This window comes from Macrobrachium nipponense, chromosome 35, assembly GCF_015104395.2.
Source record: "Macrobrachium nipponense isolate FS-2020 chromosome 35, ASM1510439v2, whole genome shotgun sequence".
Lineage (NCBI taxonomy): Eukaryota > Metazoa > Arthropoda > Malacostraca > Decapoda > Palaemonidae > Macrobrachium > Macrobrachium nipponense.
In genome coordinates, this window is record NC_061096.1 from 29,295,269 (window position 1) to 29,320,742 (window position 25,474).

The following is a 25,474-nucleotide window of genomic DNA, read 5'->3' on the forward strand; positions in this document are numbered from 1 at the left end:
GATAATTTTTACTGGTGAAGGTTTAAAGCCAAAATTACGGTTACCGGCTATTTTTTTTTTTTTTTCAGTAATAGGGTAGATAGCCAATAAATAAAAATTGCTTGACATTGGATATAGCAGTTATCTAATCAAGCTTGTCTACTATGTTTTTGAAAATTACCAACTATTCCCTACATCTTGTCAATCTGATTGTGACCTATAAAGTAGACTAATTTCTTAGGAAACTTATTTTGGGAGCTAGACTAATAATCGAAGTGTTTTTGTATTTATTAACATATTTTGTTGGTTTGTTCTTTATGACAATTATCAGTGGAGAGGTTTCAGAGTTCATAAATGTGTGCTGTTTTGCTTGTATTTAAATTTGTTTGTCATTGTTCCCAGAGGTATAGCCTTCGTTACGTATAGCCAATCATCCATCGAGAAAGAAGGAAGAAATGCTGTCATAAGTTACGTAACGAGTGCGTTTCGAACCTTTTCTCTGAGTAAGTTGGCCCGTCTCAAAAAAAAGGTAACTTTTACATTGTAAGTACCAAATTTATTCAACCTACGTTAATGCAGAATGCAGTCAAAAATTTCTTTATGTGTACATATAATGTGTATTCTGAATAAGCGTTATATTTATGAAATGCACAGATAAAAAGTTACAGAGGCCCTGAATCTCATAGTAGTGTTATAACTCACCTGATGGCTGGTATTAAAACTGACAGGAACAGGATGTATCCTCTACCATATTTAACATAATAGCTTGATATTTAAATAACACTGAACAACAATTAATGATTACAATGGCAAATTCTAGTAAAAAATTGTACTGAAGAATACTTGGGGGGAATCTTGTAATATTCCTTCGATACTTAAAATTCCACTTGCCAGATGTAGAACTTCTGAAAAGCAAATAAAGTTAAATTAGTCAGGTAAACTTTAAGATATCTTTGCTTACAATACCTTAGCATAAGTGTATAATTGGCTCCTATGGGCTCAGATGGGACAGGTATGGCTGTTATGTTTTATCGGCACATATTACTAAACTTTTATGTTCCATTTGCAATAAATGTTGATAAAATACATTATTATTGCAATGCAAACTTTATACTGTGAAAACTGGCAAGACTTCGTGCCCATTTCAAACAGCAAAATAATCGTATATTGACATCGAGTGAATTATTACAATCATTAAATGGTTAATTTGGCACGGCTATTTTAACATATGGTGGTATTTATGTACTAGGAAGATCATCCTGTCCCTCTCTGAAAAAATAAAGATCCTATTATCCTGAAAACGCACCACTTACATGTATAAAATACACTAGAACTGACATGAAGACTTTATATTTCAGTATTTTCTATCTGTCGTATACCCCAGTCCAAACTATCCACTGCATTATTTTGAATTTTGGTAAAATTCAATCCTTAAATCTGTAGTTTTGGATCCATTTCTATCCCACTAAACTATTGGTATTAGATAACTAAAAGCAGGCATATCTATATTCATTAAGGACCTACCCTTGTTAAAGTGCTACACATCAACTTCGGATTCTTAGAACTTTTCCATCAGGAACTTTTAAGCTGTATAACACCTGAAAAGATAGCTATAATTACTTCAAGGTTGACCAAGGTTTTCCTGCTTAAAAGTACGTATTAAAATATGGATATCATTAGCTTCATATTTACAAGTCACTAATAAATAAAACACAATAAACTCAAAGAAATGTCTGACTAAATCCTCCAAATTCCATACAGATTCAACACCTTTTGAAAATTTGACAATTTTACCCTGACCATTAAAAGTTGGTCGGACAGTTGTAGTCTTGACTCTCAAATCAATAAATATTTGCTGTAGATTCAAGTTAGCTCAATAATATAGGCTTGTTCTTAATTTAGTAAGAATGTCTTGGTCACCAAAGGTAATCTAAAGATATATTAGTCTTGACAATGAATCCAGAAAATAATTGCCATAAGCATCAAGAGTGCCTCAGTAGTAACGTAGGCTTGATTGTCCAGTATAAGAATTTTTTTTTAAAAAGGCAGCTTAGTTACAATTGTAGTACACAAGTCTATTCATAGTGTAGCTAAACTAACTGACATTGATTTTGAGTTAATTTTAAGAGTTCTTTCATAATGTAGTTGTGACTCCAATTTAATTGAAAATGACCTCGACTTTCTAAGGCACTCTACTGATAATGTGGTCCTGCCTACCAGATCAGGTGAAAAGGATTGTGCATCCAGGATATTACATGAAGATCCCCTAAAAGGTATGGTAAGTCTATTAATATTATCTTCGATTCAATGCAGTGAAAATGCAGCAAAACTAGGGTAAAATCAAAGGAGCTGAAATACAAAATGAGTACAAGTATTGCTAAAGGAGGGGCTAGAGACAACCTCAAAGTACTGTATTCTGATAAACATGAAATGGTTCTTCAACATGACACATGGAATCAACTAAATTTGGATTCACTTTTTTCTCACAAACCCTCCTGTCCCAGTTGCGACCCACAACAGACAAGTTATTTTTCCTAAGACTCTAACCACCTACCACACTACAATTTATACTTTTCTTAGGTAAAACACACAAACAAAAAATTTCTTCTCAATACATAACCTGCGCAAATGCTTAGAAGAGAAAAAAAATTGGTCAAATTACAACTTACAAGGCAAAACAATACCGCGACTCCATCGCCATATCTAATATGTCAAAATTGGAACCGGTAAACACCCCTAGGTTACGTTGCACTGGTATTTATAGGATCTTTTACTGCCCTTGATGGTCGCAAGTTCAACTCTCTGCCATTCCATTGATGAGTGAGGGATGTGTATTTCTGGTGATAGAAGTTCACTCTCGACGTGGTTCGGCAGTCACGTGAAGCCGTTGGTCCCGTTGCTGAATAACCACTGGTTCCATGCACCGTAAAAACACCATACAAACAATTTAGTGCCCTACCATTTCCTTGCAATTTTGTAATGAAAAATCCAAATTGGTTTTTTATGCAAAATTGGCTGGCTGGAGTCCTCCAAAATGACTTGCTGGACTCCTAAAAAAAAATTACCCAGAACACTAACTCACCAGTACTTATTTCCTGCTTATTTCAACAGAGGCAACAAAGGTACTACACAGCCAACAATGGTGTTTAAAAACGAACTTTCCATATTAGGGTGAACGACTGAATATTTATTACATACATAATGTAAGTTTTGTATAATATAATGGTGTTTTAAGGGAGGATATAGGTAATAACTCCGCAACGGGCATTTCTTTGGAAATTACAGTTTCCTATAGTATTTGGGTTGCTTATTAAGAATTTACCATTATTTTTTGGGGGTCGACTGTAAGTAACTCAAGGGCTAGTACTAAACACGGTGAAATACATTAGATGCCCCATCCTTTGTGGCTCTCGTTCACATGACCGTTCCTTGCAGTCCGTGCGGAGTTACTGCCTAGAATTACCCTGTCATACTGTCTTGCAGAAAATGGTTTCTTACATATATACAAAATACATGTCTGAGAAGTTTATCAGTTATTCATGCAGATTGTTATTAGCAATTCATGTATTTTTTATAATTGTAATGCTCATATAATATCTTCATTATTTACATTTTGGATAAGTGAAGACATCTGACTGCTGGATTACCGCAATAGTGTGACGCAATTGCCTCTGCTCCCTGGGCCAATTGTCTATTTTCTCACCATAAGAAATTAATATAGAATAAGTGAAGATTTTGAATACTTAGAATGAGAATTTTTAGTTCGCATGGCGCTCTCATTTTGCTGACAAAACTTCAATCTTTTGAAAGGTATGCTTCAAGTTGTAATTGTATTGTTGTTTCACCAATTGAGTATTGAGTGAAAAAAAGGTGTCCTTTTTGAGTGAAATGGTCGCAGTTAAGTTGTTTACCCTATAACATCTTGTTCAGTACAGCTTTTAATTCAAGCACTTGTGCAAGGGCGCTTCAAGGTAGGCTGTATGCCAGTGAAATCCTGCTCAATGTATGTCCAATACTAGCCTACTTCATTCACCAGAAAAGTGGTGGTGTGGCTTGATATGGTACACACTTCCATCCTTAGTAATCTAAATACCAAGGGTTACAATACCAAATGGCCAGCCTCTACCACAGAGTGACCACCTTCCCGAAAAATAACAATTTGTCGACATAGCAGCAGCTGGACTGGTCGAAAAGCTTCGAGCAAGGAGGTTCAGTAGTTAACTACTTGTCCGGCAGTTGGCGGTCAGCCCGACTGCGAGGAGAGGAGTCACTTTGTTTTAGGCTCAGGAAACGCAGAGTGAGGGGTGGCATGAGGTGGGACTATGTGTAAAGGACCTCAGGTTTGTATAGTTAGGAAAAATGCAATTTTGGAAAAATTGCCATTTGTTCTGATACATAATACAAACCATCAGTCCTTTACAATAGGAAGACACTTCTTGGTGGGAGGAATCTGAGTCTTAAGAAGAGACTGGTGTTCGCCCAACCTTGGATTCCCTCCCTGGTCGTAAGAGCAGAGGGAGGGATCCTACCCTCTGCCCAATTGATGGGGGTATGTACCGCAGGATCAATGGTCAGACCTCTGGACCCAAGTAATAAGACGGAGGCAAGCGTACCTCTTAAAACTTAGCAAGCAAGAACTTGTTCCTATTGCAAGAGGCAATATAAAGTCATGGGTTTGTCTCTTGTTGGCTTCCACTCCCCCGCCCCCCTTGTCGGGGGGAGTGGGTGATATTCACTCCTATTCCCTAATGAAAGGGATAGGATGGGGCTCGGTCGAGTAGCTTACCTGCATCTCACCCTGCTCCAGCGAAGTGACGACCGCATCCCTCTGCCCACAGGTAGAGGGGAAGAAAAAGATGGGGAAGAGAAGCCAGTCACACTCTCATTCACTCATCCATTCATGCAGTCACACCAGGATTCGATGCTGTTCTGTCCGCTCGGGTGCTGGGTAAGCTACACAACCTGTTGAGCAGCCACCACGGGTCCCAAGGAAAAAGTGTCCAAGGACCTGTGGGCAATATCCCGAAGGTAGAAGGAGGTGAAGGTGGTCTGGTTAGACCAGACACCTGCCTTCAGGACCTGCGACACGGAGAAGTTCTTGCGGAACGCAAGGGAAGGACCAATGCCTCTGACTTCGTGGGCTCTCGGACAAAGGGTACGGATGTCGTCGCTACCATCAGCTTCGTACGCCCTCCTGATTACCTCACGCAGCCAGGAAGAAAGAGTATTCTTGGATACTTCTTTCTTGGTCACCCCGGTGCTAACGAAGAGGCGTCGACACTCAGGCCTGAGGTGCCGAGTTCTCTTCAGATAGCACCGTAGCGCCCTCACAGGACAAAGCAGCATCTCATCCGTATCGTTGTCGGTGAAATCCATTAGGGAGGGGATTGTGAAAGACTCGAACCGATCGTCAGGGACCGACGGATTTTGAGTCTTGGCTACGAAGTTCGGGACGAAATCGAGCGTCACAGATCCCCATCCCCTGGTATGTTTTAGGTCGAAGGAAAGACCATGAAGTTCCCCTACTCTCTTCGCCGATGCCAGGGCCAGCAAGAAGAGGGTCTTGAGGGTCAGATCCCTGTCTGACGACTCTCGGAGTGGCTCAAAGGGTCTTTGAGTCAGGCTCCTAAGGATGAGAGTCACATCCCACCGGGGTGGGGGGGGCCTGAGTTCCCTGGGTGGGCAAGACCTCTCAAAGCTCCTCATAAGAAATGGAGATCTCGAAACGAGTTTCGAGATATCCACTCCCCTCAGTTTCAGGACCCCGGGGCGGTGGGCTCTATATCCTTGACTGTGGGGACAGAGAGGAGCTTGTCTCAGCGAAGAAAAACGAGGAAATCTGCTACCTGCTGAAGACGGCCCACTTTCCCTGATACACAGCTGCAGAAGACTGTCTGACGAGTCCAGCCATCTCTGTTGCTGCTCTGCTCTGTGGTCCTTTTCTTATATTCACTCTAAATTCAGTTCATCACTGAATTTAGAGTGAATATAAGAAAAGGACCACAATACATAAATAGACCCTCCGACCTGACATGGTCACTAACGTGCAGATGAACTGGGAATCAGTTGCCGAAGTTTCACCTGTTCAGCGTAGTGGGCTACATAAGAATCAATTAATTGGGGAGGTGTTTTCGGAAGAGAGCTTTGTGGGATCCCTGTGATCCATTCCATAAAATTACTTTTTTTTTTTTTTTTTTTTTTTTTTTTTTTTTTTTTTTTTTTAAAGAAAGGTGGAAGAAGAGTAGAACGAGTGGCCCTCAGATGTAGCCATCGGTGTCATGCATTCGACCCCCAAAAAAAAAACTTGAAGGTGCCAACTATTATGCACTCAGCCACTCACAAATAATCCTTGTCCAGCTGCATAGAACTTGATAACTATACGAATCCTCAGTGCAGCAGTATCAGTTAATCACTGATTTATGAAAATATTCGTTGTTCTTTGTGCTTTCTTTATAAATGTTAACATTGAATGTAGAAGCAAAGCTGATTTTTTGTTGTGTTACTTTCTTTTATGTAAAGTTTACCATTGAACTACTTTTGTTTTAAATACTGTAAATCGTTTTATTTCAACATAATTCAGACAATTATCAATTACGTCTTACCTATAATTTGCAATTAATTAAATTCTCGCTCTTTGTTTTTCCAAGTATCTTTAACGAAGTAACCCTATCTGCTGTAGTTTTGCAATAATAAAAAGTTAAAATCCACATTTTCTTTTCACTTCCCCTAAAGTAATAACTGTAAGGGAAGTAAAAAAAAAAAATATGGATTTTAACCTTTTATTATCACAAAAGTCACTGCCAAGCAAAGAACCAAAAGACCGTTGGGTCATGCGTAGTCTATCGTCAAGTTTGACTCTTACGATTTCTATTAAAGGCAATTTCCTATCCAAATGTTACTTTGCAAAGAAGTATATCTTTGACTGCTGAGAGTGACGCGTAGGAGGGAGGGTGGCGTTTCTGGTGTGGCCATGTGTAGTTTTGACGCTGTTCTCCCACCCGAGACGTGCCTGCACCTCGACGCTTCCCGCGTCCGGTGTGGCCTTACCCTTAGAGTGAAAATGTCTGTGAACTTGTGGAGAACAGTTCCAGCATTACATAAGAAAAAAATAAATAAATAAAAAATAAGCACGCTCCCATTTCCTTATTTTTCTTTTTTCTCTTGCAAAATTTCTCATTCACGTCATTCTTTACGCATTGAAAAATAATTTTGTAATAAAAACCGAAGTTATTCAAGAATATGCCTGAAATCAATACGATATTTTTAATTTTAGTACTTTTACGATATTAAAACTTGGTAAAAAGGTGTTGGGATGGGGAGGGCAAGAAGTTAATGAAAATAGGATTTTGACATTTCACGAGATTCCATTTTCTTCTTTAGGCCAACCAATATAGCCAACAGTACATAATTAGAGACGAGAATAACTGAATCAGTATCAGAGATCAAGTGTAATTTACACCAAGATTTTTTAATTATTTAAACATTTCTATAATTTTGGTTGTTTTATGCTGTCACAGTAAGACATTCGTCTTGGTTTCAACACCTATATCTTCATATTTCCATGTAAATCCTGGTCCTTCTTCGCCTATTAGCGTCGCTATTCTTGAAGTATTGCCAAAACCTTTTTTGAAAACTTCCAAGTAAAGTTACAGATAAGGCGCCATTCTTTATGTATTGCCAAAACCTTCTTTGAAAACTTCCAAGTAAAGTTAAAGATTTTTATCATAGTTAATATACATTTATAATAACTTAGAATTTATCAATGTTTTCATTTTAATATATTTTAAGATTTTATGCCCTTTACTGAGAAAACAAAACAATAGATTTTAATACGGACAAGATTAAGCATTTCGGTATATAACGGCACTTCTTATATTAGAACGGCCTTCTCATATTAGAAGACAAACAGAAACATTGGTTGCCTGACCATTCCTTTTCCGCTTTCCTGGATTTAAAATAAAAGTAACATACGAATGACTTAAGAGCATGCCTATGGAACGAGTGTCCTTTGTCACATCCACTTATAAAGGGAAGTATTATTATCATGCTAAACATTCTTTCTTACAGACAATAACACCTCCAAGGAAAAGACTGCAATTAAATAGATTATAATAATGACAATTTACAGTGATATTCATCTTAACTGCTGGATCAAGGATACACCCAAAAGAAAGGATATTTTCCCAGCATCGTGGTCATTTCAAATATCTACTCCAAAGTCTTATCAACAGCATGAACAAAGATGCCAAAATCTAGGGCACACAAGATCCGAGGGCTATAGTTGGTATTAAACGGAGAGAAGACCAACGTTCTTTGAAAAAGTCAATGCCAATGGTAGTAACAAGTGGGGGAAAAATCGTGGCTTCAAGGAATTTTCGATTAAATGTCACTCATTAATTGTAAATTAACAAATCCTTGATCGTTCAATGTTGTACGATGAAAATAATAAAAAAATGGATAGCATGGGCGTATTATTTGGCTAAATGCTTTACGATTTATCTTTAAGATAACAAAATGCATGACATAGGTGTCAAAATTTACATGAACACATAACTCATGCTGGCAAACCATCACATCTGAATTTCTCAGATGAAAACAAATTATGGTGCATAAAGATGCAAAGAAGAGTCTTGTGTGAAATTAGGATTGTAGTCATTTGCATTCTCTCACAATAGCATAGAATGAGGACGTAATAATATGCGAAACTGTACTGGAATAATCTCCTGTTCTCTAGCATTCCTCGAAGTATCTATCGTTCTCAGCCAAACTTGACTCTTGAGTATCTTGACGCAGATTTATAGGAGAGCCAATTGTACACTCCTCCAAAGAAAGAATATTTAAATCAACACCATAAGACAGGTGCAGCTGTAGAGTTAACTGTATTTTTTCAATGTGCTAAATAAATTAATGGATTAATCTCAGCGTATCAGTGTAGCCTGTTTTCCATGGTTTTCACCCTTACATTTTCCTATGGAAATAGGTAGTACTGGTTCCTCTTTGCCCGATATCACGTCCATTTTTTTTACGTATTGCCAAAAAAGTAAGTCTAAAAAATGTAAGTACGTTTCCTATTTTTTTTATCATATACAAGTCTCTGCTCAATATTCTTACTTTATCAAGAATGTCACTTTTGTTAAATAACCTTGCATATAAATGAAATATTAAGAGTTATTTATGAAAACCGACAATAGTTCTTCAGGCCCATTATGTTAAGGTGTTTGTCTATATAAATGCTCTTCCTCAAACTCAGAGGCTCAGAAAATGGTAACTGTGATATTCATTCCCCCCCCCCCTTTTTTTTTTAGTTTGCCTTTCGATTGAAATAGATTAATTACACGAATTGCGCAATTCTACATCTATTAACCAAGAGTTCAATTCACAGTGTTTATAAAACATTGTCATTAATAACAAGGCTTCTGAATGTTTAAACAAATGCATGTCATGAACATTCTTCTACAATAAATATGTACGTAGAAACAACTTAGAATATGAAAACATTCCTCAGATGATCTGTGTCCAGTCTGATTCTTTGCTAAGAAACAGCAATGCATGCCGATTCAATACCCCTTGAATAATGAAGCTAGACATAACAAATTTATGGGGGAGATGGCAAAACCAGACACTTTTACTTTAGATGGATGACACAGTGAGCAGAAGGGTTCGAGGCGGTGCTAGTAAGCCTTCTTTGTATTTCTGTGTTCATGTATACGTTTGTTTGTTTGTTTGTTTGTATGGTGTTTTTACGCTGGTTCATGTATACGTGCTTATATTTGCAGGCATGCATCTAAGAATGTAATTATGTACGGGTTTTAGCATACACATATATCTTTGTATTCGTGTTTATGTAGTCTATGCCTGTAAGTACGCAAATGTGCTTGTTTGTGGTCTAGTGAATGTTAATAAACCTTATAAGACTACTTTTGAATGTGAGATACTTATTCTATAAAATGCGTCTGTGCGTGAATCTGAGGTGGGGCATTCATAGTGCTGTCGGGAGAGAATAATCAGAATCAGACCAACCCTTTTAAGAATCGGTGAGTCATTACAGGGTTACTGACTTCAGACATCGTGAAATGAAAAGGTGTGGCAATGAGTCATCTCTGAAAAAAAAATTACAGCATACATAATTTATAAACACAGAATGCAGATACAATATAGAGCATAATAGCAACGTGGGAAGCTATACTAATGACAATAACAATAGATGTAGTATAAACACCGAAATGGAACCTACCAAAAGTAGCATGGATTTGGGCAAACATCGTGAACATTAATCAAATTGATGGAGGCAATAAAGAGACCAAGGCAATTATGATAATAGCCACAATAAGAGAGGGACTATACGCAAAATGATGATAGTAACTGCACAGGAAATAGTATTATCAAGGGACAAGAGCAACACAGGAGGAGACTTGATTAAAAAAAAAAATCAATGGGCATAATTACACAAATCGGACCTTCATTAAAAATTAAAACCAATATCAGGAAAGGTATTATGATAATGCTAAAGGCATTTGCGCATCAAGAAAGGATGCTTCTTTAAAAGATGGGATTGGAAAGGTCTAAAATCCTCAGAAGATTTTGAAGGAACCATTACCCACTTCCCCAAAAAGTCAGTCCAGTCCAAATCCAGTCTCATTCATGCTTTCATTCTTTGGCTCATTCAGGAGTCATATTTGAGACTTGTTTCTTTCATGATTAACTAATATCTTCGAGAAATGAACCTCAGTTTATCAGGAACCCTAAACGTTACCTCATTAAGCTACTGTTCCATGTCTCATGTGTATTACATATGTATACTCAGTTGCACATGTATGAATTATTTCATTATAGATGTATGCATGTGCTTATATGTAAACATTTATGCACGTACCATATAGAAAAATACATACACATCTGTGAGTTACACACTGTATATATTGTTTATATATGCAAACGTACGTATTCAAATGACCATATATAACTGCGCAATACACATGCAAATAAATACACATGTATGAACTAAATTCATACTATAAATAATTTCATCAGAATTTAATTTTACTGTACTGTTAATAATATGACAGATAAAATGTCGGTGGGAGAACTTTTCCTGCAGCCCCACTTTTAGTGTCTGAATTCATCTGTTCACGGCTTCAAAATGAACACTGCTTGCCTAAGGCTGCCTTTCACCTTGGTGAAACGCTTCATAATGATTTTCCCTTTGAGGTCACGATTTTTCCCCGTACGCCGTGATCTCTCAACAGGTCATGACAGTTTCGCCCGCTGAGTTGTTGTCTGACGAGGATGATTAGTCTTGTCAGAAGATGTACACATCCGTGTTTGTTGGGGTGTGGCCATAGGTAAGTATTGATTACAGGCCCCAGGCTGGACGGTAACATTGGCCTTGTGTTGACTGAACTCACTAATGAAAATCCCCATGGGCTGGCCACTTTCACATACACACGGCCTTCGACGGACATGCATGCGAGCGACAGTAGATGAATTGTTTTCATAATTACGTAATGCCAGTAATGATCAGCTCCATGGATTAACCAAAAGTAAAGTAAGACAAACAAACTATAGAAAATGAACTGCTGTTATGCTAATCTCGGGTGCGTAATATATGAGACTGCTAAATAACTCAGTCCAGTGGCCCGCAGCGCAAAGGGAAACTCTTGGCAGATATGTAGATTATGTATCAGTATTTGAATTAGACTACTACGCTGGAAATTTCGGCTGCCATTAGGCCTAGGTTTACCAAATTACATAAGTCATCGGTTTTTGGGTTGTAATGTGGTCCGCTGCAATAAATACCAGGCTATTGAAGTGTGTTGCAAGCTTCAGAAAGTTTCCTTTTATTACATGGAGTCACCAATCTATTGCCCACTCCTTGTATGCTTGTAGAATGAAGAAGAGATGGTGTTATTTTTCTCGACTTCTTCACATTTATGAGGCAACTCAGTATTTCTCTGCTCCGTCGTTCTGAAGCATCTAAATTAGACAGCTGAGTTATTTCTAGCCTTTCATGGAGCGTGCCTGAAAACCTTATTCTATGATGAAAGGTGAAAAATTGGAGGAAGACAAAGACAGAAAGTTGGATAGCTAAATGGAAATAGACCAAAGGCAACGGATAATAGAAAAGGTATACAATTTCGCGAAAACCACTGGGCAACTGACAGACCAGAGTCTAGGATTAAACCCCGGAATCTTCTGATGCGAGCCCAGTGAAGGTGCACGAAAGTTTTAAGTGTCATCACAGCCTCAGGGGCAAAAATATTTCCAGAAAGACTTTTCCATCGTTTAACAGTGAGAACAGAGCATGCATATAAATGAAGAGTACAGTGGAAGCTTAAATACAACGCGTATTTCGGGGGGAAATGGAAATGGATGCTCATCTGCGGAAATATGGACATCAAACAGATCGCCGTTCGCGTTGAACATTTTCCTCCGAGTCTCTATTTCTCTCTGGGGAATTGCTCGCGTTCTGCTAAGAGCTGCCGTGGTAAAATCCTTCCCAACAACCGAACCCCCACCCCCCGCAGCCCCCCTTGCATGCAAATGCTAACAGCATACCATCATTCTCTGTATTCATGTATGCATGGAGACTATCTCTCCCTTGTTGCCTTTATAACTAATGCACATTTAATGTGAGATGAAGAAGTGTGTGTGTATATATATATATATATATATATATATATATATATATATATATATATATATATGTGTGTATGTGTGTGTGCGTATAAATGCCTATATACGTGTATATATATATATATATATATGATATATATATATATATATTATATATATATAATATTCAGTCTTTGTCTAAGGACGAACAGTCACTGCCAATGACTGACTCTCTCTATGCTCTGGAGAATGTCATTATAAACTGTCAAAGTGTCGGTTAAAGGCAATATGATGCAGTTAGAGGGAAAACTGAATATCATATAAGACCCCTTGCCGCCTGCATCAGGCTTCTGACGTTTGTTGCAAGTTTCAGTAGAGTTTCACGGTATTCGAAAAGGCAGGAGAGTGAATGTAAATTTTTAAAAATTCCATCTTCCGATTGTCTCGATTTTGTTTCCCCGATTCCAATTCCTGTTTGTTTGCGGAAGGAAGAATGACGAGCCTCATCTTTTCAGAATTTCTGTCCTTTTTATCTATTATTATTCTCTTTTCACTTTTTATATCGCTAATGCCCTCCGCCATTTGCGACTTAATGAGATTTCGCCGAACGCCGCGGGAGGCGAGAATGAATGGCGACCACAAATTACCAGGAACGATATTTTTTTAATGGACGATCGTGGGAGCTATTTTCTTTGGAATATAATTTTTTTTTTGTCAAAGGCAAAGCGCCGGGATCTATGAAGTCACTCAACGCCCAGGGGGAAATTGAGAATGATATGGTTTTAAAGGTGTAACAGGAGGAAAACCTCTTCCCAGTTGCATCACGAAGCAATTGTTAGAGAGGGTGGAAAGTAAGATGGAAGAGACTATGAACGGAGATACAGTAAATGGAATGAAAGGGGTTGCAGCTAGGGCCCATGGGGGGGCTGCAAAGAACCTTGAGTAATGCATATGGTGCATCGCATGAGGCACACTGACGGCACTACCATCCAACCCCACTATGGGAGCGGCTGTTTTCCTAAAAGACAAGTCTATGGAGGAGGAGTCTTCATAATAATAATAATAATAATAATAATAATAATAATAATAATAATAATAATAATAATAATAATAATAATAATAATAATAATAACAATAATAGAAAAATGAAGTAATTTTACATATGAACTTCTCAATCTTCCTTATGAGTCTTTTTTTCTTCATTTCGTTTTAGTTTTACTAATTTTTTCCTTCTCCCAATAAAGTTTTTATTTTTTTTTCTCTACACAAGTTTACAAGAGCGATTATTTGCATGCTTGAAGTTTATTCACAACAACCTCACTCATCAATGCAAAGTCTCCAACTCGTCATCACAAGAGTTTTAGAGACGTAGATCCCATCCATTTCCAGGGAAACTTTCTTTAAGAATCGCAACTGTTCATTAGCAGCTATTCATTCAGTTCCCAGAACCACAACACAGCAGCATCTTGAGATTACTCATGTGGAAGTCGATCGTGTGCTCAACACTCTTCTTTTCATAATTATCTCTCGTTGAGGCTACGTCTTACAACGATTCAGTTGTTTGTGTTGCAAAAAAATATTAATCTACAATGGGGTGAGTAATAGCTTCACGCATTTAGCAAAATCAACGTGTTCTTGATTTCACGTGCTTCGCCAAGTTTTTATTTTATTAGATGGAGTCACCAATCATTTGCTTATTCCTTGTATGCTTGTAATTTTCTCAACTTAAAAACCAGAATCCTTTTTTTTTTGTTATCTACATTGTTGTTTCCATTTATAGTCTTTCTTCTCTTATTGCTAGCTTAAGCTGATGAGGTTTAATCCAGTAAGCATATACTAAATGGACATACCTCCAGGAATAAAGGGAAAGAAACTCGCATACTAAAATTATTTTCTGGCGGCTTTACTTTGCACAGTGATGTTTCATAAGCGCAAAAACAGAACGTCCTTGTAATTCAGTCCTAGCAAATTTTTAAAGGAGTATTTCTGTAATTCGCAAAAATATCTTAAGACATTTTTAAGTCTAACGAAAACTCGTAAAAGAAAAAAAGAGGAAATTTAATGACATACAAGTGCAGTTCAAAATATGAAATTAATTCTCACGAGTAAGATATTTTTTTCCTCTAGAGCATAACGACCAATCGATATTTTATCAAATCTGCGAATTTTCGAAAAAAAACAAACTAATATTTGTACATTATTTCTGTACCCAACCCACGCTCGAATACAAAATTCTCTGTAAAATAATATCAATTTTCGACAACCCACCGAAGCTGTCCCACGCCATCCATTACCTCGACGAAAGCCAAACTGTTAGTCCATTTCGAATATTGTTTGGCGTGTCGTTGGTACGAGATTTCTCCATCTCGATGCTTCCTCCGACTTCTAAAAGGTGTTTGCCTACCGTGACGACGTGTCTCCTCCATCAAGCTCTATAATAATAATACTGGCAGCCTCCTACATTGAAAACCAAATGAAGGAGTTCCATCTTGCAAGGCGTTGAAGAGTCAGCAGCTCTCTCGTAAGTCGAAGACTTTCCTGGTTACGCCCACTGCTTTCTTTTTTTATTTTTTCTTTCTTTTAATGGAATCGTTTCCTTTTTCTTTTTTCTGTGAATGGACAGGTGTAATGAGTCTTAGAGACTATAGCTACTTTTCATTACGTCTAGAAAAATGTTTTTACTCTGCAGTACATCCTAAAGCAGCTAGCTTTAATGCGTTTTTTCTTATATTTTTTTACCACCAAAGAGCTAGAAGTGACTGAAGGAAGTCACTTGTTTTATATCTGCTCAAAAGACAATTCACAAATGCAGAGCAGCACTTTTCTTAGCATTGTTTTCTTCGGTTTGTTTTTAAATATCGCTGGTCCCTTTGGCGATCCGATAGTTTTCGTTTAATTTTTAATCAGCGTCAGTCACTTTGAAATAAGCATAGTAATTTCGGTCATTGACACGAACCAGTTTTAAAAGAAGGGGGCTTTTATCACTTCTCCTTTTGTGAACAAGGTATTCGCAGAACAACTTAAACCCTTCACCACCAGTATGTTTGAATTGTCAGGCTCGTTGTGACCCACTGCCGATCACTTCTAAAATCTGCTGGATGTTTCTGGGTAGTTTTTCTTAAAAGAAGGATCGTTGGTACTGGGCCTGGTCATTTAACACCAAGTGCTTAGAAAGTATTTACTCAGCGACTTGCGGAAATTACACGCCTTCCTTGTACAGAATTATTCGAATTTATTGATAATGTCGACGTGAGTCGAGTCTTCTTTGAACATTTGGTTTGTTGTTGCTAGACTAAGGTGGCCTCTTGTTGGCAAGCGGCCTTTCTCATCTAAAGAGCCCGTAAACCGTAAAAGTTTACTAGTTTCTTTAGTGCAGTTCATGCAACATACCTGACATAAGTCATTCAAACTCTCAAGTAATGAATGAAAGGCATAAATCCAGGCAGTAAACATCTTACAATCTATTCTTATTCTTTAAACCTTTTGTTTCCCACTAATAATGGTTTTGAAATTACCTGCGCGTTTCTCAGAGGAAATGTGATTTTTATAGCACAGAGGAGGCAAAACGTCACACACAGTGGGATTCAAGTAGCGTACTGCTCCATACTTAATATGGAAATGTAGAAGATTGGACTGTAATGGGAAAAGAAGTGGCATGTTGGACCATCCTCCATTAGGCTATGGGCCTTTTCTATTGCTTCCTCAACTCTCTCTCTCTCTCTCTCTCTCTTTCTACTTACCTGTTCTTTCCCCTTGTTTCTACCTGGCAATAAAAAATGAAATTGGATTTGGTCACCGCGGAGTTTCTGAACTCGATAAAGTGATTCATGGAAAATATTCATTCGGAAACTTAATTTCCTTGTTTATTATGATTTTTATCTAATCATTTGTAATTTACTTGCTAGCCACCTCTCTCTCTCTCTCTCTCTCTCTCTCTACACACACACACACACACACACACACACACACACACACACATATATATATATATATATATATATATATATATATATATATATATATATATATATATATATATATATATATATACACACACATATACACACACACACACACACTATATATATATATATATATATATATATATATATATATATATAGATCAACGGAATCTTTAATTCCTCCAATATACGCTTTCCCTACAAATCTTTGGGAAAACATGGCTACAGATCATGACCAAAATAATGACCCTAACATTCGCATATCCATTCGAAGAGGAAATCTGACCATGGCAACACTGAACGCCCGAGAACCATTTCCCCGAATTATTGTCGGTGAATCGGGGAATGTTTAACACCGCCACCGATCTTTTTTGATATGCATATTTATCACTGATGCTAATTTGACTGCCCTGATGAGCGTCGTATCCACGCGCCTGCGTAATGGCTGCTGTTTCTGCGTAAGTGGACTTCATTTTCCTTTGAATGTGTCTCTTTAATGTAAACTTATTGTTCACTTATCCTCAAGGTTATTCGTGTTTCGTTGTGACCCCTTGCTCCTTACATCAGAGCCAAAGGGACTGTTGTAATTATTTAAGCAATGCTTGCTTGCATCGAGAATCTTTGCTTTATTACCTCGTTCGACGGATCCAAAATCTGACCTAAACAATTATTTAACTCCAATGACGTAAAGACCAATGTGAATGACAGTCCAGTTAGTGTCCTTAACTGACCAATGCTAGGTGGGAATACAGAAGAAGAAAAAGAAGAACAAGAAGAAGAAAACAAGCGTAAGATCAACAGGGCTATTCGAAGACGTGAGCTTGCAGAAAGAGAACAAATCAGACAGAGAGTTCGAAAGCTTGGCAGCACATGACTTTTCGAACCTCAGAGTGTGACCCACTGACACTCCCGCCATCTCTTGGAAAGCAAATGAGGTAGTTCCCTCTCGCAATGATGATTCAGCAGCTCTGCTTAAAGGTTACACCCACTCGCTTCTTCCTAAGTGTTCCACGTCAGGCATTTATGAATGATTTTGTATGTTGACTTTGGTAATTGGTATGCCTGTGGCTGTTGTTGATGAATACCTTGTTCTAATTTATAACACTGTCCTTTTTTCGCGTGGCAAATTTACTGTTGTCTTCTTGACGATCATGAAACTAACCGACGTTCTTTATGCGTCGCACCTGATTTCAGTTAAAAATGTCACCATTAATATTCCACACAAAAAAAAAAAAACCTTACGATAAAATATTTCACTAAATGTCTTATTTTCATTTGTTTACAAAGGGAGAAAGACACATCAAATGTAAAAAAGTTCTCACATTTATCATCATCATAATCAAACGAGAAAAAATTGTATTAGTTTCTATCATAAAAAACGACCTATCGTATATATTTAAAAAAAAATCTTGACCAATGAAGCCACTTTACGAATCCTTGGCAGCTGCAAAATATTGGTTTAGTGATTGGCGTTATTTCCAGGATGCCACCGATGCGATGATGAGATTAAGAGAGATCAAGTTTACAATTAAGATTAATGTCTGCCGTGATTCTTGGAGCGTGACTCGCAACAACCATGAAAAGGCACAAGTGGGCTAATAAACGAGCGAGTTCTAGGAAAGAATATTAAGAGTAAGGCGCTTGTTTTGATGTGGTTGAGTAGATAAGGGAAAAAATGCAAGAATACAGAATATTACTTCCATTTTATTTTCGACAGACCGAACTGCATTTATTGACTGTTTTCGCTTTGAAAGCGTAAGAGGACATAAGACTCCACCCCACCCCCACCCGCTCTCTCTCCCTGTATGTGTGTATATGTGTATATAAAGTGTTTATATTCATTTGTACATATAGATACATACATATATAAACATATAATTATGTGTATATTGTGACGAAGTGCCAAGTATGCTGGTTACTACACTTACCATTCATTAAGTGTTACCTCACAACAGCCAGACACCTGAACCCCCATCACAGGTACTAAACGACTGAATACTCTAAAGGAAAACAGTGATCCCTTAACAACTTACCAGTATTGCAGAAAATCAGACTAAGTTCATCAAAACAGCTGTGAGGTAATCTTGTAAGTAATTAAATTAATCAAAGGGCATCACTCCATCAACAACTTTAAAAGTCCTAAGTATTTCCCTGATTTCAGAAGTCTAAGTACTTCCCTGGTTCTAAGTCACTTCAAGTAAATTGAAGGAAAGCAGATCAATTACCACTCTATGTTTCTACCTAAACTAATCATAATTAAATACTGGTGTAAAATAAAGAAAACACTTATAAAAATTTTAAATACAAAAATTTATTACTAAACTAAAAATTTATAAGTGAAATTCACAATATCAGGGAAAATTACTGTTACTTGAAAGCAAAGTAAAGTTTAATTAATTCTTGAATGAATTCTGTAAAATTAAATCAAAATTAATTTATCACAAAATTCAAGAAAATTAATTCAATCAAAATTCAAAAGTGTTAGGCAATAATTGAAATTTGGAAATTAATTCACAAGTGCTAAACAACACTAAAACTTGAAAAGAATTCCAAGTAAATGCAAATTAATTCACAAGTTTTAAATTCAGTTAAATGGGCATCCATTAATTAATGAAAATAACTAAGTCAATTAAATTGTAAATGTAAATGAAAACACAGAAAAATGTGGAAAATACCAAAATTGCAAAAGTACTATTCACAGAATAAAAAATAAAAAGACACACTTCAATAGGAAAATGGATAAATGCACCAAAAATAAACACTTCAATAAGAAAATGGATAAATGCACTTCAAATGAAACAAACAAAAAACACAAAAATTTGCAATGTGTAAAAATGTAAATTTCCCTAAACCATTGTAACTATTAGTTATTAATTCTCTAAACCATCGTAACCAATAGTTATTAGTTTTTATCAAACCATCATAACCATTAGATATTAGTTGCAACTAAAAAAAAATATAACACACTACCTTCTTGGTATACCAATTTTCATCTTGAGAGAGAGAGAGAGAGAGAGAGAGAGAGAGAGAGAGAGAGAGAGAGAGAGAGAGAGAGAGAGAGAGAGAGAGAGTCACCTTCCATTCTGGTACCTGAAGTTCGGCAGCCATAAGAGCAATATGGGAAATGGGCTGTAGCGCATAAAAATAACACCGTTATTTAATGCCAGAAGGACCTGGGAGACAATTTCTCTCTTAAATGGTTTTTTCAGGAAGAAGGTGATCTCTGCTGCCACCCGGAAGGGAAACGAAACAACGGGAGAGGAATCAAATGTTGAGTCTAGTCTATTTTTGTTACTTGTCACTTCTTTTGTTTGTTGCAAAGTAACTCGCCCAGTGAGACGGGAAACACACATATACACACACGTACGTTTACTGTTGTAGGAATTTATCAAGTATGCGTTTTGAATAGTAGATTTCTAGGTAATGGAAGAGTGTACGATACAATAATAGTCTCAAAAATTTTGTCTTGAGCACTGAGCTCAGGTCAGCCTCCATTTTTCCAGTGCCCTCTAAGATAGTTAAAACGTAGCTTTTTTAAGCTCTTATATAAGTATACCTTTAATCTAGACTTATACTTCTGGATAGCTAGTAAGGCTACAGCTGACATTTATGTACTTGCTGTGTGCTTTTCTGTCTAACTAATCACATCTAGGACATCCTTAGCACATCCTAAACTTGTACAAACTGATTTTAATGATGCCTTTGGCCTGCTGAAATATACGTGGTTCCTTTTAGCTGTCAGCATTAACTTGTTAGATTAGATTAGATTATAAAATTTTTGGCACATAGCCAAGCGCCGGAGCCGAGGGGCCATTCAGCGCATATATATCTTAAGAATAAAAAAAAAAAAGTCACTGTCGCACAAACAAATATACACACAACCGATCTAACATACAAATCATTCATTCATAAAAACCAAACAAGAAACCTAAAACAATTAAGAGAAAATTACAATTCATAAAAAAGATTAATATTTTTTAAAAATGTCATTATTTGCTCTGCCTGAGCATCTTCACCTAAAATATCGGCAAGAGTCTTATTTGACAGCAAACAAACTCTACGTTTGTTTTCAAAATGAGGGCACTCCACCAAAATATGCACCACAGTCAAATCCACATGACAGGTGGAACAGAGAGGAACCTGCCTATCCGCTCCACTCATCATAAGATACCCGTGAGTATATTTAGTGTGGCCAGTACGTAATCTAGCTAAAACTATCTCAGACCTTCTATCCAACCGGCTATGAGGCCAAGGATGAACAGAAGGCGTAATCGACTTTAATTTAAGATTATTATCTAAAGTAGACCAGTGGGCCTGCCGCTGGTCTCTACAATAAAATCGAATGGTAATTTTAAAATCAGAAACAGGGACGCCCATGTTGGAAATGTGCCTAAGCCTAGTTGCAGCCTTAGCAGCAGCGTCGGCTCGCTCATTCCCAACAATTCCAACATGGGACGCAGCCCAACAAAACCTAACAGAAAAACCTCTTCTATTAGTTAAAAGATAAAACCTATCTTGTACTTCTTGCACTAAAGGGTGGCAAGAGACTAGGCTTTTAAGAGAAGATAAAACACTCAAAGAGTCGGTAAAAATGGTAAAAACCTTGTTAGTACAAGAACTATAAAAGATGTATTTAAGAGCAGTCAAAACTGCCAGCAGTTCAGCTGTAAAAACAGAAGAATTAGATGGAAGCTTCTTTTTAATGATATTATCTCTAGTCACTACAGAGCAACCAACACCATCAGAACCCTTCGAGCCATCAGTATATATATGATGAGCATCACCATGTTCGGAAGCATGGTCCAAGAAACTTGCCCTCAACTGATCACCAGAATTGTTGCTCCTGCTGTCCCTAATTGGGCAGATCTCTAGGCATGGTCTATTCCAAGGAGGAAACTTTGAGGGCGAAATTTCAGCTACTGCAGGAGGTAGTAATCCCACCTCCCTGGCAGAGCTTGCTAGTCGAACTTCAAGTGGCTTTGGCAGTCTAGGTCTATTTGGTGCTCTATCAGTTGGTTCTCTAACGTACTTATTGTTGGGGTTCAGCTTTGACGTAAGTACTCTTGATATGACTCTCAAGCCTAATTCCTCCCTACGGATAAATAGTGGGGGGAAACCTGACTCAACATATAGGCTTTATACTGGTGAAGTTCTATAGGCTCCCGTACAAATAAGTTAAGCCATATTATGGACAACATCTAATTTCTGCAGTGTTGTCTTACACGCACAACCATAAACTTGACAACCATAATCAATTTTGCTTAGGCATAAAACCTGGTACATCCTCAAAAGGGTGATTCGATCTGCCCCCCAATTAAAATTAGACACAACTTTAAGAATATTAAGATGAAGCTTCACGCTACATACAACCTCATTAACATGTTGAGTAAAAGTTAATTTTTTATCAAATGTAACACCTAGATACTTAATGCTATCTTCATAAGGTAAAATCGAATCATTTAAAAACAGCGTAGGGATCTCTTCCACTCTTCTTAATCGACAAAATCGTATAGCTTTGGTTTTTTCTGGTGAAAATTTGAACCCTTTAGCACTGGCCCATGATGTTGAAGCATTAATAGCAGTCTGGATCATTTGACAAGCTTCAACAGCTGTAGACTTACTAAGATTATTGCATAATCATCAGCAAAGGCCAGACCATGCACCCCGACAGGAACTTGTTCTAGTAGACCGTTGACAGCTACATTAAAGAGTGTTGGACTAAGGACGCTTCCCTGAGGTAACCCTTCTTCTTGAGGGTAAGCAGAAGAAATGTAAGAGCTCACTCTTACTTTCAGGTAACGTTCTGACAAAAAATCTTTAAGACAATAGAACAAAATACCCACAATACCCCACTCAACAAGTTGCATAAGGATACCCCCTCGCCAGGTAGTGTTGTAGGCTTTTTCTAGGTCAAAAAACACTGCAAAAGTCTGGTTTTGCACAGCAAAAGCATTCTGTATCTCCCGAGTAAGGAACATCAAAGGGTCAGAAGTACTTCTATTTTTCCTAAAGCCAAACTGCTGATTAGATAAAAGATTCTTTGAATCCAAATACCACACAAGTCGAGCATTGACCATCCTCTCATAAATCTTGCTAACACAACTGGTTAGAGCAATTGGCCTATAATTCTTAGGAAGGAAGGAATCTTTAAAAGGTTTTAAAACAGGTACAATAATCGATATCTTCCAAGACTCTGGTGAAGTTTCTGAAAGCCAAAAACTGTTTAAAATGTCTAAAAGAAATTGTTTTGTACTTATAGGCAAATTAAAAATCATTGAGTACAGTATATCATCTTCCCCAGGAGATGTTGGGGAAGATAACGAGATTGCATGATCTAATTCTTTCATGGTGAAAGGAAGATTATACGTCTCTGAATTTAAACTAACAGCAGGAACAACCGTGGTACCGTCCCTAATATTCCTGAATGCAGGAGAGTAATGTAGGGCACTAGATATACTGGAGAAATGCCTACCAAAGGTTTCTGCAACTTCTCCAGAATCAGATATGAGGAAGCAATCAATTTTCAATATAGGCAAGGGAGGTGGAAAAAATTTCCCTTGAAGCTTTCGGATTCTGTTCCAGACTAATGACATAGGGGAATCATATTTTAATTCACTTATATATCTGATAAACGATTCCCTCTTTGCTTGCTTAAATGTTTTCTTTTGCTTAGCAAGAGCTCTTTTATAGATAATTTTATTTACCAAGCAAGGATATCTACGATATCTCTTGTAGCAAGTTCTTGTTATCTTTCGGCTCAAGGCGCATGCATCACTCCACCAAGGTACTAGAGGACGACAAGGTTTACCAGAAGTTCGAGGAATAGACAGCATGGCACCACACAGCAATATACTGATTAAATACTCATAAGCATATGTTGGGCTCTGAAAATCATTTATCTCTTGATCAACTTCAGTAGATTTTTTGAATAATCCCCAGTCAGCCTCCCCTACCTTCCATTTTGGTAAACATGGAGATGGAATATTTTTCATATACTTTAAGTGAATGGGTCAATGATCACTGCCATGATCATTCTGGTCTACTACCCACTGGTAATCTAACCTCAAAGACGAAGAGCAGATAGTGAGGTCAATGGCTGAATCAGTATTATGAAAAACATCATGTCTTGTAGGGGAACCATCATTCATTTAAGTGATGTCATTTAAGTCAAGTAGCTGTTCTATTATTAAACCCCACCGGTCGCAGTTTGGCTCTCCCCAGAGGGTGTGCTTGGCATTAAAATCTCCAATCAGAATGAAGGGTTTAGGAAGCTGGTCTATCAGTGACTGTAGATCGTTTAATTCTAGCTGACGGGGATTACCCTGCGCATCCTGCAATCTACTTTCTAATGATGGATCAAGGTAGAGAGAACAAATTGTGATCCATTTATGATTAAAAATTTGGACTGCACAAGCCTGCAACACAGTGTTCAATTGAACAACCCTGTGATTAACAGACTTGCGGACTATGATGCCTGTGCCTCCCTGAGCATGTACGCCTATCAGGGGTGAAGACCTGTGAAATGAATAATTAAAACCCACGTTGGGAGTGTGCTCTCCCAACTTTGTCTCTTGTAGACACATCGCAGATAAGTCATGTTCCCTAAACAGAACCCGAACTTGCTCTCTATTTGGTATACAGCCACGGATGTTCCATTGCATGAGAGCCATTATTTAGAGGAAGGGATCTTAAAATTCTCTACTAATTTAGGAATCTGTGTCCTGGTGTGAGAGATCTTATCAGTTTTACCAGTACTACTTGATCTAGATCTAGGTGTTACAGATCTTTTTGATGAAGGGCCTTCACTTGCCCTTTCAGTTTTGCTTTTGTATTTCCTTTGATATCTGAATGACCATGAATGAGGCGAAGAGGGAGAAAGGGCCCTCTTCTGACGAATAAAGAGGGCCTCCATCTCCTCACTATCATCTCCACGGTGCACTGTAATGTCAGGATCAGGTGAGGGCTCAATGTCAGGCAATGTCCCTGACACAGAGAAGTCGTCATCATACTGAGATCTGGCTTGAACCCTTGAACCAACAAGGTCCCCTGGCTTGACCAGAGTCTCTGCAACATGGGAAACCCCACCAGGGGGGTCATAAGAAGCCCCACCAGGGGGGCCATGGGAGGCCCCACGTGGGGGGGGGGGACATGAGAAACCCCACCAGGGTGGGCATGGGAGGCCCCACCAGGGGGTGCATGGGAAGCCCCAACAGGGGGGGCACGGGTTGCCCCACTAGAGGAGGTGTGGAAAACCCCACCAGCGGGGCACCGAGGAGCCCCAACAGAAGGGGCACTAGAAGAAGCAGTATTCAATTGGTGTGCCTTCAAGGCATCCGAATAGGTTTTCCTGCCCAACAGCTTCTTGGCCTGTCCCACACTGATGTGTTCAGCAATAGATTTTAGTAATGCCTCTTGTTCTTTTTTGAACGCACTACATTTCTTATCATGGGCTCGATGTTCACCCTTACAGTTTATGCAAATTACCGGTCCAGAACATTCCTCGTGCTCAGGCTGGCCACACGATTCACAGAGTTTATTTCTGGTACAAACATTAGAGGAGTGTCCAAAACCAAAACATTTAAAGCACTGGAGCACTCTCGATCTATAAGGACGAACTTTCATGATTTCACTGTCAAGAATAATTTCAGATAGCAGGAAAGAACTTATAAATGTTAAAATAAGCATCGATGAGCGGGGCACTTTAAAAACCTTCCAAACCACATCTGGACACATTTCCAAAATTTCCTCCTCATCCATTTCATGTAAATCTTCATTAAAGATAACACCCTTCGCATAACTAAAATCATAGTGAGGTTTTACCTCTTTTACCATACCCTCAGGATCAAGCTTCAAATTTAGGAGCATTATCGATTGAACATTGGTCTTGGTATGTACTAAAAAACTATTACGCCCAAAGCGAG

At 38.0% G+C, this 25,474-nt stretch overlaps 1 long non-coding RNA gene across 1 annotated transcript in view; it reads right to left on the reverse strand.

The window, feature by feature from the left end:
* Positions 1-593: 593 nt before the first annotated feature.
* Positions 594-25,474, reverse strand: part of LOC135208541 (uncharacterized) — a 462,510-nt gene continuing 437,629 nt past the window's right edge. The window contains exons 5-6 of the long non-coding RNA XR_010313188.1: positions 1,504-1,577; positions 594-884 (exon numbers count right to left, since the gene is read on the reverse strand). This is a non-coding gene — a long non-coding RNA (uncharacterized LOC135208541). The remainder of the gene's footprint in view (positions 885-1,503; positions 1,578-25,474) is intronic.